Source organism: Sturnira hondurensis, unplaced genomic scaffold (genome assembly GCF_014824575.4).
Source record: "Sturnira hondurensis isolate 20B ecotype Veracruz unplaced genomic scaffold, ASM1482457v3 Scaffold0019216, whole genome shotgun sequence".
Lineage (NCBI taxonomy): Eukaryota > Metazoa > Chordata > Mammalia > Chiroptera > Phyllostomidae > Sturnira > Sturnira hondurensis.
Genome location: NW_028091847.1, coordinates 4,017,598 through 4,031,859, shown reverse-complemented (window position 1 = coordinate 4,031,859; position 14,262 = coordinate 4,017,598). Strand labels below are relative to the sequence as shown.

General features: G+C 43.5%; 1 long non-coding RNA gene across 2 annotated transcripts; it reads left to right on the top strand.

The window, feature by feature from the left end:
- Positions 1-8,118: 8,118 nt before the first annotated feature.
- Positions 8,119-12,488, top strand: LOC118974236 (uncharacterized). 2 transcript variants are annotated; one of them, XR_005063824.1, is made up of 3 exons: positions 8,119-8,321; positions 11,033-11,221; positions 12,137-12,488. It is a non-coding gene; the product is annotated as an uncharacterized LOC118974236 (long non-coding RNA). The 2 variants fall into 2 exon arrangements; XR_005063825.1 differs by lacking the exon at positions 12,137-12,488 and adding an exon at positions 11,732-11,917.
- The last annotated feature ends 1,774 nt before the right edge of the window (positions 12,489-14,262 follow it).

Genomic DNA, 14,262 nt, shown 5'->3' with positions numbered 1-14,262 from the left:
GGTCGTAACAGAGAGATACCAATAGAAGTATGCAGGTGATGTCATGGGAACAGTTAGGAGGGGCAAACAGATTTCCTGAGCCCCACCCTAGATCTGCTAGATTCCAACATTAGGTGGGGAGGTCAGACATCTGTATTTCCAAAAAGCCCCTCAGGCAATTGCAAAGTAGGCCTTGGGTGTTTGTCTAATCTACTAAGGGCTGGAAAAAAATTCTGGGAAAGCCTTTCCGGAGGAGTTGTTGTGTGCCCCTTATTAAATTCCCAGAACTTTCTTACAAGTGTATAAGAAAGTTTGACCCTTAACAAAATGCAGTGTGAATGATGGGTTCACTTTCTGAGGTTTGGAATATTAAAACACGCACAGGAATGCACGCAACTCTTAGAGTGATAACTGTAAACTTTTCTTTGTTAGCTAAATAAGGTATTTCACCCTTCAGTCTTTTTCATCCTTGAACTTTAAAGACTGAGTATAGGGAGAATAAGGGCTGTTTAGGCTGACTACCAAGTGAAATGAACTGTATGGGGTGCCTTTTTTTTAGGTACCACAAAAAACACAATTATTTCAGGAAACTAAAAAGGAGACAGAGAGGGAAAGGAAGGGAAAACAGAGGGCAGGTATAAGAAAGCAAATTTTCAATTTGTGTTTGGCCATGTGGGCTTCTGTGGAATGACTTAGTTTTAATTACCTATTTTTGACCAATTGTGGTCTAGCGATACTCTGGTGAGGAAGTAGAAATGGCACAGAAGAACCCATCTCCTTAACACCCTAAAACCCCCACGGAGCAGGCAGTGGGACTCCTAGGCTGAACTTCCTCGTGCTGTCACCTTGGTTCCCGTAGTGCAGAGAGGGGGGCTGAACGGAGAGCTAGGACCCTCCTCCTAGGAAGAGTGCAGTTTCAGGAAGGCTGTAAAAGGCAGAACTGGAGCGGAAAGACCAGTTAACCCGGGGGGTGGCTGTGGCCTTTTGAAACAGGGTCAGCGTGGTGTAACCTTCTTAACTTTTCATTTCAGAGTTTAGTTTCAAACTTTTGTACGGTTTCCTTCCCCAGAAAAACATAAGCACTACTGAAAGAATAGAAAGGAGAATCAAAGTTAGCTAAAATGTCCCTATCAACGGGAATCTTTTAGAACTGAAAAGGAAAAGATTCTACCTGGAAGAGTTTAAATGGAAAGGAAGGAATTGCACTCCAATACTACTCTTCAGAAGATTAGAAATTAATTACTGCTACATTTTTCTTCCTCAAAATTCCTCCATCTTCTTTAAGGAAATTCCAAGTATCTCTCGTGATTTCAGATAAAGATCCAAGACTTCTCCCCCTCGGGGCCTAACAGGGTGGAGCAGGGCCTCAGAAATCCCATCACCGGGTTTAATCTCGTCTTCTCCACCTCTGACCTCTTTGACTATGAGGAAGTCACTGGTTCTCCTTGAGCCTCTGTGTCTCCGTGTGGGACTCCAGAGGCTTAATGCCTGTCTACTATTTAGAACTGAGTGAGGTTTCAAGGGGCACAAAGATAAAAAATCATTGAGATTTCACATTTAGTGAGCTAATAAGTGTTCCTTCCTTTCCCCTTTCTTTCTTCCATACTTGGCAAAGAACCCACCTGTTCTTAAAAGCCGATCAATAGAAAAGTGCTTTGTTTTTTCTTTTAGAGAGTGTTTATTGAAGCTGGGGATGGGGAAATGAGGAATGGCTTGTGGAAGCAACAGGAAAGCCCAGTAGAAAAGTATTTTGATCGGAGATTTGCATCGCTAAATTTGTGTAGTTTCCCCAGTTTTAGCATCGGAGAACAAAAATAGGAGTTTTAGAACAATAATTCAAAGGCTGCAATCACCTTAGCATTTGGGAGTATTTCTTTCATATTTTTATATAAAGCTATTTCTTCAGTAATTATTATGAGCCAAGAACTTGCTTTTAGTGATTTACATTTATTCTCTCACTTGATTCTCACACACCTTAAAGTAAGGTCCCTTTTCCCATTTTAGTGGCTAGGAAACTGAGGCTCAAGCTGTTAAGCACTGTACAGCCTCCTGGGAACTTCATGCACACTCGATACTCAATAACTAATAACTAACTGATGGTTGAATGAATAAATTGGCTTATTACAGTTACAGAGCACTTTCAATTTGCATACCCTTTTCACATACCAGGGCTTGTTTTATCCTTTTTTCAGGCAATCATATTGTTCTTTCTTCTCTTCTGAATTGGGGGGGGGGAACGGGACACTATTGCTTTTAGATACAACTAAGGGCCTTAAAATATTCTGGTTTTGAACAGAGGAAGAAGTGTTTTCCAGTTCTGTCGTCCTGACTGGTAAAGCCTTCTGAAGGGAGGAGGGGCAGGAGCCTGCCCAGTTCTAAACAGCCCAAACTGGCTGCTCACTCTGCTCTGTTCCTTGCTAAGAGTGGAAAGCCAAATGACAAGACAAAAGATGAAAGTCAGTTTTGATGTTAAAGTCTGCTTTGGTGCCCTTCGGTGTCCTTGTAATCTTATCATAGATCATTTGTATTAATTTAATATAATTACTTTAATAGTGGTGTGTATTATAAATAGACTAATCATCCTGAATGCAAACTGTAGACATTAAATTAAGTGTTTAGCTCAAAGGGTTTCTTTTTAAATTTCTTCTCTTCTTCTTCTTCTTCCTCCTCCTCCTCTCCTTGTGTCTCTCCCTGAACACAGGCAGCCAGAGATTCAGGCCCCCAGATTTCTCTCTGCAGAGTGTACTTTACCTTTTGGATGGGACTTTAAAGACTTTAAACAGCTTGAGACTTATAGTTTGCCACAGGAGCATGTAGCAAATTCCTGTTTCTACTTTTTGAACCTGGAGCTGGAGTATAAGAGCCCCGCGCAGGAAGTCGCAGGTGGTGGGAAAGGGGAAACAAGGTCATTTTCAACCATGTACATTGAGGTTGTACCTTTAAAGTCAATTCTAAATTTAATTGAAAGCCGAGGGCAGAGAAGCCAAGATCGGAGCAATGTGGTGATTTATTCTGAAGCCTGTAAGAAGTCATGCGGCTGAATGTGGGATGAGCTGGGGCTTTAATAAAAATGGCACTGGGGAAGCCAGCGGGAAGAGGCACAAGAATGGAACTGGGTTAGATGAAGGATCTCCAGGCCTGAAAGGGAGCGGGGCCTGCGAGAGCAGTGTTTGCCCAAACTCTGCTGTTTTCACCATGATGGATGCACATAAGTGATCCGCATCAAAAGGAAAAGCCAGGATCAGACAGAAGCCACCAAGACTCTTCCGACGGTGAATTTTTGCATGAAATCATTAAGGTGTCCAAATTGCAAAGAGGCTATGGAATGAATGGCAATGAGAACTCATCTAATATTATTTCTAGCTGAAATTTAGCTGAAGAAAAATGACACGTTCCTTTATTAAAGCACTACAGGACCTGACAGCGAAGCTCCCACACATTTCTACGGGTGTTATTGTCTACTAAATTATACTGGACCACTGCTACAGAAAATCCATAAAATGTTCTCAGGATCACATCTTCTCTGTTGACAAATGGTTTAGGAACAATCTTTCCAAGCAAAAAAACAAAATTTAAAGGAAACAGAAGCCTGCTAGCAGGTGTTGTATCAGAAAGAGAGCGAGGCAGGCCTGGAGATTACACTTCCTTGTTCTAGAGTCTTTGACCCGAGAGAGGGGCTGCTGGTCCCTCCAGTGACGAGACTGTATGGTCTGTCCCTGTGTCTCTAATTTTCATAGCCCCTTCTCTTTGGAGCAACTTTTCATCATATTCAGCATCACTATTATATTAATTCTGATCTTATTACAAGCATGTTGCATATTTATTGTGGAAAACGTAGACAATGCAAAAAAATGCAAGAAGAAAATGCACATTATTTATCATCTCACCACCCAGAGATAGCCACGGTTAACATTTGGGTTAATAGCACTCTGATGAAGATGACCTTCAGAGGATTGGGAAGGTTCTACATCAAATAACTCGGCACCTCCCCTCGTTGAGGAATAATCACCACATTCAGAATTTGGTAGCAGTGGCTCTATTACAAACCCTGAGATGAACAACCACTAGCTTTGAGAAGGTGTTTCCCTCCTTCTATCTTCTTTCTAGTTGCCTGGCTTATAATGGAACTACGTACAGGCTCTGCTTGATGCTGTGACAGCTTTTCATCACCACAAAGTTTTAAACACTTTCCTAGATGAGTTTGAGTGTTTGTGTGTGTGTGCGTGCACCTGTTTGGAAATATTTGGATAAGGACTGCATAGCAGTAATGGAAACCTACAAATAATTGGTACTCTAGAGTACTGGAATTATAAGTGAATTTTCTTCTGATTATGTCCTTTATTTTGTTATAATATCTGTGCGACAAATGAAAATGGCAAGGAGAAAGGTAAGAGTGGAGAGGGGTAGTTGAGGAAGAGGGAGTAGGCATGAGGCAACTCTTTAGAAACAAGCGGTTCTGAATATGGTAGACTTTAAGCTTGCTAGGGTCCAAAAACACACAATAAAGATGCTTTTGCATTTAAGTTTACTAGATTAGAAAGCAAAGACCTGGGTTCCAATCCCATCGTTATTTGGGGCTTCGTTTCTCTGAGCTTCAATGTTCTCATTCATAAATGCGATCACAACAGTTCTCTTACCTAATTTATTTTACAAAAATGTAAAAGGAAAGCTCAAGTGAGGCATTATGTGAAGAAAATGTTATCTTAGGATTCTAAGATACTGTGTTTTATTAATATATTTGACAATTAGAATTACTCTTATTAGCCATAGAATTTCCAAAGGTTCTAAGAATTTCCCTCATGATACTGTTGTTTCTGTTATAGCTGGTGATGTTCAATTTCTTTCTTCCAGGAAATCAGGGCAAAGCCATGTGAATTTAGACATGAATTTCTGAGTCAGATAGTCAGATACTATGCGTGAGTGAGAGGCATTAGACAAGTCACTTAGACTCACTGAACCTCAGTTTCCTGTTCTGCAAATTGGGGATAGCAAAACCTACCTTGTTGGGCTGCTGAAAAATTAGAAATAATGTGTGACAAGCACCAAGCATTGAGTTAACCACCTATAAGTAGCCAGTCTATGGTGGCTGTTATTGTTATAACAGGATCAGTTAAAAAATATTCTACCTCAGCTCCCTCCCACAGTTCACATATAAAAATACAAGGACACGTTGCTTAGGCGCTCCTGATGCACTGTCCTGCCAGTCCTTGGGGCAATTGTCTAACTCAGTGATGTAGGAGCAAGACCCGCACCTTAGTCTTGTAAGGGATTCTGCTTGCTGATGATTCTGTGTTCTGACAAACATGGTCAAGGCAAAGTATAGTTTCACTAGCAAAGTGGGACTTTACTATAAGCTACCATCCTGGGATTACAAGCAAAGGAAAACAAGGCCATGTGCCAACTCACACCAGGAGAAATACAGTCATAATTGTGAGGTTTTGGTCAGCATAGTATGCTTCTGGTTGTTTATTCAAAAAGGTATCTGGCACGCTAATAATGCACTAGTGTGCCAGTTCTGGGAAGGCAGTGCTGAGAGGCAGTGCTCACTGTGGTCACTTTCAGGTTGGGAGTTAGATGGACATGGGTTTGTATCCCTGGTTTAGCAGCTTAAGTGACCACTGCTCTACATACTGGTTGAGTGACATTGTGCAAGCATATCAGTCTCTCTGAAAACCAGTTCCTACACTGGTACATTGGATAAAACCCAAGTGTCTGTGTCATAGACAAAAGAATGAACTGAGAAAACGAATTGAAGAGCCTGGCTCTGGCACATAATAGGTACTCAGAAAATGATGGATATTATTGGTAATGACAAGTTAAAGACTTCATCTCTGAGGAGGGAGCAACATAGCCTCGGGGAAAATGTACGAAGCCCTGCATGTGCTCACAGCGCTTCCATGTTATGAAGGCAGAAGCAATGAAGCCTATGTGAAGAGGGTAAGATCAGTGGAGGCTTCGAAGAGGATCATTTGAGCCTCTCCTTGATAGATGTGTAATATTTCTCCAAGAGGAGAGACAGAGAGTGAGGTCCAGGCAGAGAGGGAATTACCAGCAGGCATAAGGCACAGAGTGTAAAGCTTGGGCAGGGATGCTGACCTATATGCTGAGTGTAGGAGTGTCACGTGGCTAAGAATGGTGGGAGATCGGGTGGAAAGGCAGTCCCAAAGCCACTGCTCTTGGTTTCTTGAGCAAGACACTGAAAATGAAGTTGTGCTGAACATCCTGCATTTGTCCCTCCAGAGTCACCCTTCACTCATCTCCTTCTGTTCATGACCTACGGGCTGACCTGTTGTGGACCACATCAGTGAGCTCCCTCATCCTCCGGCTCCCAGAAGGGTTTGGCCAATGGGACCCAAGGAAGAAATGAAAAGGAAGAAAACTGAGAATGGGGTATTTATTTTCTTGACCAAAGACCACAACACCTGTCAGGTGGCCTTCACATACAGCTCTCTCTCCCCAGGATCACTCATCCCTCCCTCTCCCCTGGCCTCCCACTGATACTGGCACCAAGGTACGAAACCATCTCTTATTGTGTACAAATAGTCCTTTTATTACCTCTCCCTAAATTACCCAAGTGGAGGTACTAAACATTCCCTGCCAGGCCCCCAGATGATATATAACTTAAATAAGTAATAAAATCAATGTGTTTATGAGGGAAAGCTGGAGCAGAGAGACCATGGCACTCATGCCAAAAGATACAGAGTTCTAAGACATATAATTTATACAAAAAAACAATGATTCATTCGTTCTCTTGGGGCTGCTAGTCTGGAGCCACATGGAGACATGGCCCGGCTCTTGGAGAGTGTCCCCAGCTTGTGTCTAAGTGAGCCCCACTCATGACATGATTGAAGGCGGACACCATAAAATGCTGTTTCCCATCTCAGTGGGTAGACTGACTTCAAGAGGAGGACTTGAGATAAGCTGTCTGACGTTGAGATTGCTCTTCTTATTAGGACAGCTGCTGAAAAGAGACAGAAGGTGGAAGTGGTTGGGACGACTGGTGTGGCTTGCTTTTCTTTACAAGGAGCCAACAGTTTCTCTTTTCCAGCTCTGTCCTGCTGCCCCTTGCCCCAGGTACGGAGGAACCATCTCTCTCTCTACTCCGGTCCATCCTGTGCACTGAGAAGGATGCGATGCAACCACTTACTTTTTATGGCTTTCCCCTGGGGGGTTGAATTTTGAGCCTCAACTTTAATTATGTAATGAAAACATATGTTTTCTATTGCAAGAATTTTAGACAGCAGTGAGGAGGAGGGAAAGATGGTGAGAGGATAGAGGGTAGAGAGGACTAAATGGCTTCCACTGAGCAGTAATTACGGTGGAGAGAAGACCATTCTCAGACATCTGAGGCATAGCTGGAAGCATTCCATTCACTAATCATTTAGTATTGAGAGCTGTGTAGGCAGGGCACTGCTGGGCTTCGGGCAAATATGAAGTGGAGTCCAGAGGGATAGTGTGGGAAGAAGGCTGACACCTGCACACACGTATGTGAGGAGATAAAGGTGCTGGGGGCTTAGAAAACAAAGAGACGACGAGACTGGGTTGCAGGAACTGGACCATAGAGACAGACCGTATTTGAACTGGGTCTTAAACGATGGTAGTCAGGGAAGCAGCAGGGGATTTCTGGAACTCTCTTCCTCATCCTTGCCACCTCCCTTGCCCTGCCCTCAAAGGCAACAAGCATGCTTCATTGTGTGCGGAGAACATTTCCAAATTTTGATGAGCAGGTATTACATAGATAAAATTTAACCAGGGTATGCTTCAGGGTGTATGTGGTCTGGGACAAATTATATTCTACACAGGCTACCTTCATCGTCTGAACCACAGCAGCAGTAAATAAATATTTGCTCCTAATTGCAGAATTAATACAAATACTTTTTGGTCATCAAATAATTCAAGTATTATCAGTACAACAGAAGTTCCCTTTGAAATCACAACCCTCAAATCCATATTTGCCTCTAGAAATATACTGTTCTTTGTGTGGGTCTGTGGTATCTTGATAGCAAGATATGGTGGTATCTTGCTGCCTGTTCATCCCACAGCCTGCGTTTGTCACTCGATACATCTTGGAGTCCATTCTGAGTTGCTTCACAGAGATCGACCCTCATTCTTTCTAATCCTGCCTCGCATTTGTTTCTAGACACAGTTTTGGAAACATTTTCCCTAACTCTTCCACAAATGTTCCTGATGATAAAAATCACCTGGAAGTATTCAAGGCCTCACCATGAGAGAACGGGGAAGGGGATTGAAGAAATTATTTTCAACCAATAGCCCAGGTGATTTTATTATTCAGCAAGTTTGGAAACAGTCTGGAATCTTAACCATTACTTACCAGAGGACACGTAAGTAGTCTGGCTTTTTGCTACTACAAACAATGCTGCCAGGTACACCCTTGGACACGCTTCCTAGGGCACGTGTATTTTTCTGGGGTTGATACTGAGGAAATGGAATTGATGGGTCATGTGATGTATACATTTTAGATTAGATACTGACAAATTGACTTTTAATGTGGCTGTTGCAATGTATGGTTCAATCGCTGTCTCAACATTATTCTTCTTGTATAAAAAACATGAATGATACCTGATCTTTCATCACATCTTAACATCAAGTTTTCCCAGAATGCATCATCGTATCCTGTCTCTTCCAATCTGTTCTTTACTGTTCTCATTAAAGGGAACTAAAGCTCACCCAGACATTCCAGCCAGAGGGCTGGGAGGCTTCTCAGATTCCTCTTAGTTCTTCTCAGTCCCCAGCAGTGATTCATCACAAAGCTTTAGCAATCTCACCATTTTAGTATCTTCAGACTCCTGCATGTGTGTGTCACTGCTTATCCCAATTTCTTTTTTTAAAATCCTAGACAATATAATAAACTCCCCATGGACCTCCCAACTCTTTCCTGTACCGCCCCCCTAAAATTCATACATATTAATTATGTCAGCTCACTGATTACAACTCTTTTTTAAAAAAATCTTATTTATTTTTAGAGGGGGGAAGGGAGGGAGAAAGAGAGGGAGAGAAACATCAATGTGTGGTTGCCTCTCATATACCCACAACTGGGGACCTGGCCTGCAACCCAGGCTGTGCCCTGACTGGGAATCAAATCTGCGACCCTTTGGTTCGCAGGCCTGCTTTCAATCCACTGAGCTGCACCAGCCAGGCTGATTGTGACTCTTCAATGCCTACCAGTTGCCACCAAATCAACTTTAGATTGAAGAATTTGCAAGGAATGTGAAATCAGCCACTTGTTTAAACTTTACTTTGATTGTTTACACTATTACAGTTGTTCCCATTTCCCCCCTTTTTCCCCTTCCACCCAGCCCTCACCCTCCTTCCCTCAGGGAATCATCACACTGGAAATCAACCATTTGGGGCCCAACTCTTATGAAAGTCCTGCTTGAAAGAAATTTTACCTGTGAAAAATTGTTCGAAGGACAGCAGCCTATCTATCCTTTAGTTATTCTAGATTTTATTCGTTCAAAAACCATGAGCAATACTTGGTCAATGCTATTGTAGAATTGCATTTTACAAGTAATTATTTGCTTTGCATATCTTCCTTTTAAGACGCACTACAAAAAACTCTGTCCCCCAAATCCAGTACAATGCTTTATTTACATAAATATTGTTATCTACTTATCTACCTATCTTCACACGCACACACCAAATTGAAACCAATGAGAAAAATTCAGACTTAATCATCTACCCTGGAAGTCTTTTCTGGTTATTTTTACCTGCTATACATTACACAACCCTGGACCTACTTACTCTTCCCTGCATGAGCCAGAATTTGCTGTGCATCTGTGCTGCAGCTTCTGCCTGGACTCCTTCCCCCACCCACCTCTTGCTAAGCTGAGGAATTCTGACCCAGCTAGAGACTAACCCAAAGTTAGTCCGGGCAAGCTGAATTGCTCCCTCCTAACCTTAGCACTTCTCACACTGCTTTGCAGTTATTCGCTTTGATGTGTCCGTCTCCTCCTCTAGATTGTGTGTTTCTCTAAGGCAGAGTAGATGTCTCCATCTTTTGTCTCTCACTCTGCCCAATAGAAACATGGAACCTCACATAGCAGTACTCTAGTGTTTACTGAGCCAATGAAAACACAGCCCTAGGTCTTTTTGGTGTGAGTGTAAGGGGGTGCTGAGCTAGAGGTTCCCCCAAAATGGAGAAACCCCCCACAGCTGTCACTTGGCGGGTGAGGGAATCCAAGCAGGGCCACTGAGAGCTAATTTGCATATCTGAAGAATTGGGGGGTGTTTTAAGTGCCTGCGCTAGGAGCCAGGAGGATGCATATGACTCTAACCCATCATGCGGTGTAGCTGGAGGAGCTTCCTGCGCCTGGAGAGCTGCTCGGCGGCTTGGTCACGGCTTCTGCGTCAGGGAGCCACACTTGCAGTTGAGAAAGGCAGAAACCCAGACTACTGGCAGGTGTGACCTGGTGTGGGGGCAGTCGGAATGGGATTAGGGAGGAAGGCCCCCGGCTGGGCTTTAAACCCAAGTGTGGCAGCCATGCTGGGGGCTTTTCACCATGTGGTTTGGGGTTCCGTTTGGGAGCAGAGGTTCTCTTGACCACACTGCTTAGGGATCAGGGCAGCAAGATATAGCAGCCACGTGGAGTTTTCTCTCTTGGCCCCTTGGCTTGCAAGGGTGCAGAAGGATTTTCCCGTCCACCATGAGGATGCGGTTTTGGGTTAAGAACAGGAGCCTAGCCAAGCTACGGACTTCTATTTTCTTTCCTTTCTGACTTGCCTGATTTGGCAAGGGAAGGCAAGGCTGTGTGTGTGTGTGTGTGTGTGTGTGTGTGTGTGTGTGGCAGTTTTAAAGGGACTTTGGGATGATTTAACAACAATGTTCCACCATTTCTCTAAACCTATATAACTTTTGAATAAAGTTTCTTTCATTTTTACCAAACTCTGGCACTGAGAGCCACAGTTCATATCGGTGGTGGGAAAAATGAACCATAGATTTACAAGACGCCCGGCGCAGGGGGTGGAGGGGTGGTTGGGGTTCTGTAATATGAGCAGAGGCAACTTCTTCCAACCTTTTTCCCTTTCATTGCAGCAACCTGGAGCCCCCCAAATGGCCATGATCACTCACACTGCCACAACTTCACAACTTCTGTGCCCAGTCGTGACGGCAAACATTTCACCCCCTGGCTCTGGCACAGAGCACGTGTGGCTGGGTGTGTGTGGCCAGAGGACACAGCCTACCATGTCTGAGAGAATCCTGCCTAACAGCCTGGGTTGTGAGGTAAGACCGGAGGCTGGATTGGGGAAGTTTGAGTGTACTCTGTTTTTCTTTTGACAGCACCACCTCTTCCTAGGGAAGGCTCAAATGCCTTAGATATCAAGTCATTCCACAAAATGACAGTTTGTTAAGGGTTTTAAAAAATATTTTACTTATTTATTTTTAGAGAGGGAGAGAAATGTCATTGCGTGGTTGCCTCTCATGCATGCCCCGCTGGGTACCTGGCCTGCAACCCAGGCATCTGCCCTGACTGGGAATTGAACTGGTGACCCTTTGGTTTGCAGGCCAGTACTTAATCCACTGAGCCACACCAGCCAGAGCTCGAGTTTGTTTTTTAATATATTAGAAACAAATGTACTAATTTCACTAAAATACAGAGGGTGTTTTTTAGCACCAAAAAATCAGCAAGTATTTTTCATTGCAAGGTGAAGTTGTGTCCTTTGATGGATTAGGTAACACCTTTAGTTTTTGCCCTGTGTATGAGATGAATGTTGTAATACCTATTTCAAAAAGAAAGCAAGTGTAAAAGAAAGAAGAAAGCAAACCAAGGACCCATCACAACCAGTTCAACAGGCTGAGGACCAGTTGGGAGTAGAAAAGAAGGAAACCATTACTACAGTTTAACAGATGCCCCGTGGGTAAGGTAAAAACACGGCGAAGCCAGCAGTTCTGACTGCACCCTGTGGAGGGTATGGCGGCGATGGGGACTGGGAGGAGGGTGCCCGCTAACTGGAGGGGTCCCACTCTTGACTTTGGGTTAAGGCCTCCCAGGAGGCTTTAATCAACTACCACGGAGTTCTATTCAGAGGTTTTCTGGGTTTCCATGAGGATTTTTAATTTAAGGTCTTTCCCTATTTTTGAGCCCAAATTTCTGTTTATGATTGAGTAGGTGCTAAATGTGTCACTTTAATTACCCAGCTAGACAGAAAAGCTCATGAGTAGACCTGGTGCATAAGAGATGAGCTAGCACCGTGCACGGGCTGAGAGGTCCCACACCCAGCAGTGGAAGGAAGATTCACCAAACAGCAGTGAGGAACTGCGTCACCAACCAGCCCCCAGTGATCTGGGCACGGGCATCCATGAGGGCCTGCTATACACAGCATGCACTCCTGAAGAGCTGTGATTCAGCTTCAGCAAAGTGTCACCAGATGTTATGTTAAATTAGCATACATTTGAATACCATTATTTTTAATTAGTTCTCGTTTAAATTTATCTTTATTTTATTGTTGCTTAAGTTTTATGTATGTAAGGAGTTAATGCATATATAAATAGTAGTATAACATTGAAAAATTATAATAAAAATAGTCTGAGTTAACCCTGGATCCCTAAGAGTTTGTGTTTTATTTTGTTTCTCTTTTGAAAGGGGTCTATCTGTACCTTGCCGAGGATTGAGAAACACTAATTTTAAAGTCTCCCTTGTCAGACAGTTGGGCATTGGTGTGATTAGAACCCTGATATAAGGGCAGAGAGCTCTGGCTGCTAGTCTCCTAGAATGGCCAAGTGACTGGGGTAGTCGGGGGTGGGGACAAAGGGAGCCTTGGCCATCTGCCGTGGAGCTTACACACGCTGTCCAAAACAGGGCAAAGGGTCTCACACATTAAACTTTATTTAATTTTCACAAACACCATTGTCCTGATTTTACAGATGGAAACAAATGGCCTCAGAGAGGTTGAGGAAGTTAATTGTGGCGTGGCCAGAGCTAAGTGGGATTCCAACCCAAACACACACAGCTCTAAAAACCAGTTCCACCCTTCCTTTTTCAATTTTTAGCATTTGTTTCTATTCTTGTATCAAAGTTTAAAGAATAAAATGGTTCCAACAGGTTTATAGTTCTCTACCTCCCTGCCCCCTTTCCCCAGAGTCAAACACCTCCATGTATCACCTGCTGCGTTTGATATTTACCTCTAGGCTTCCAAACAGCGTGCCTGTGCTGATTAACGTCCTGACTGTGCAGTTGTAGGTCCTGCCTAGTCACTCTTCACCTTAGGAGACCAGGTTTAGCTTTCTCCCAGCCCTACATTCCACCAAACACACCGCTCTTCTCATTCCCCTCGGCACTAGGATTTACATTACAATGACTCTCCACAGCTGAGTCATTTGTAAACCACCACATAGTATTTGAGGGGCCATAATTTGAATTTGTTACATTCTTGTATATACACACAGTACGCATTTAATAAACATTTGTTTGCTGAGTCAGAATCCAGTTTGGGATTAACATACATTCCTAAAATAAAAGGACTAACTGCGCCACCCCAGCCCTCAGGGAGCAGGAAGTTATAAGGGGAGACAGACAACACAATCTCACTGCAGGGAGATAAGCTTCGGAAATGTGCTTCAGTGCACAGAATTGGAGCACGAGGCTGGGGTTAAAGGGGAGGCGAGGAGCAGCAGCCTCCAGGGGTGGGTGTTGAAAGTTGAGTAGAAGTTAGCCCCACGAAGGTGGGGTGGACAAGGGCCTCTCAGGCCAGTGGTTGCAAACTGGCAGCTGGCTTTTTGGTCGGCATCCATGTTTCAATTATTCACAATTGAATTACCTGCTACCATTTAGAAATTGTCAGGTTTTACATAAATAGGAAGATTTCTGAGTTCTCTTGAAAAACTAGAAGATCTACAGACCTAGGCCCACCTCCGTCCTGCCTGATCACGGTTGCTGGACGTGGGTCAGGGTGCCCCCTCTGAATGGGACAGCTCACTAGTACTGCAGCTAGCAAGAGAGTTCCCCACCCCTCTCGAGTAGAGGGGTTTGAGGAGCAAAGGAACAACTGCTGTACAGACAGCTGTTGTTGCAGTTGCCCGTTTCTGATGCAGAGCTTCTGAAGAGGGGCCAAGTAAACTGACTGAATCTTAGTGGGTTTGTAGATGGCCATTTGGTTATATTAAATGACAACAGAATAATTGTGAGGAATAGAGATCGTAAGAACTATTTCCTCTTTCTTTTTGATTAACCTTTCGCCTCAAATGACAGGGAGTTTTGTTTACCTTAATTTATCTAAGTCCTAAATGTGGAGTTTGTACACTTTAAAATAATGATCCTTAAGCTT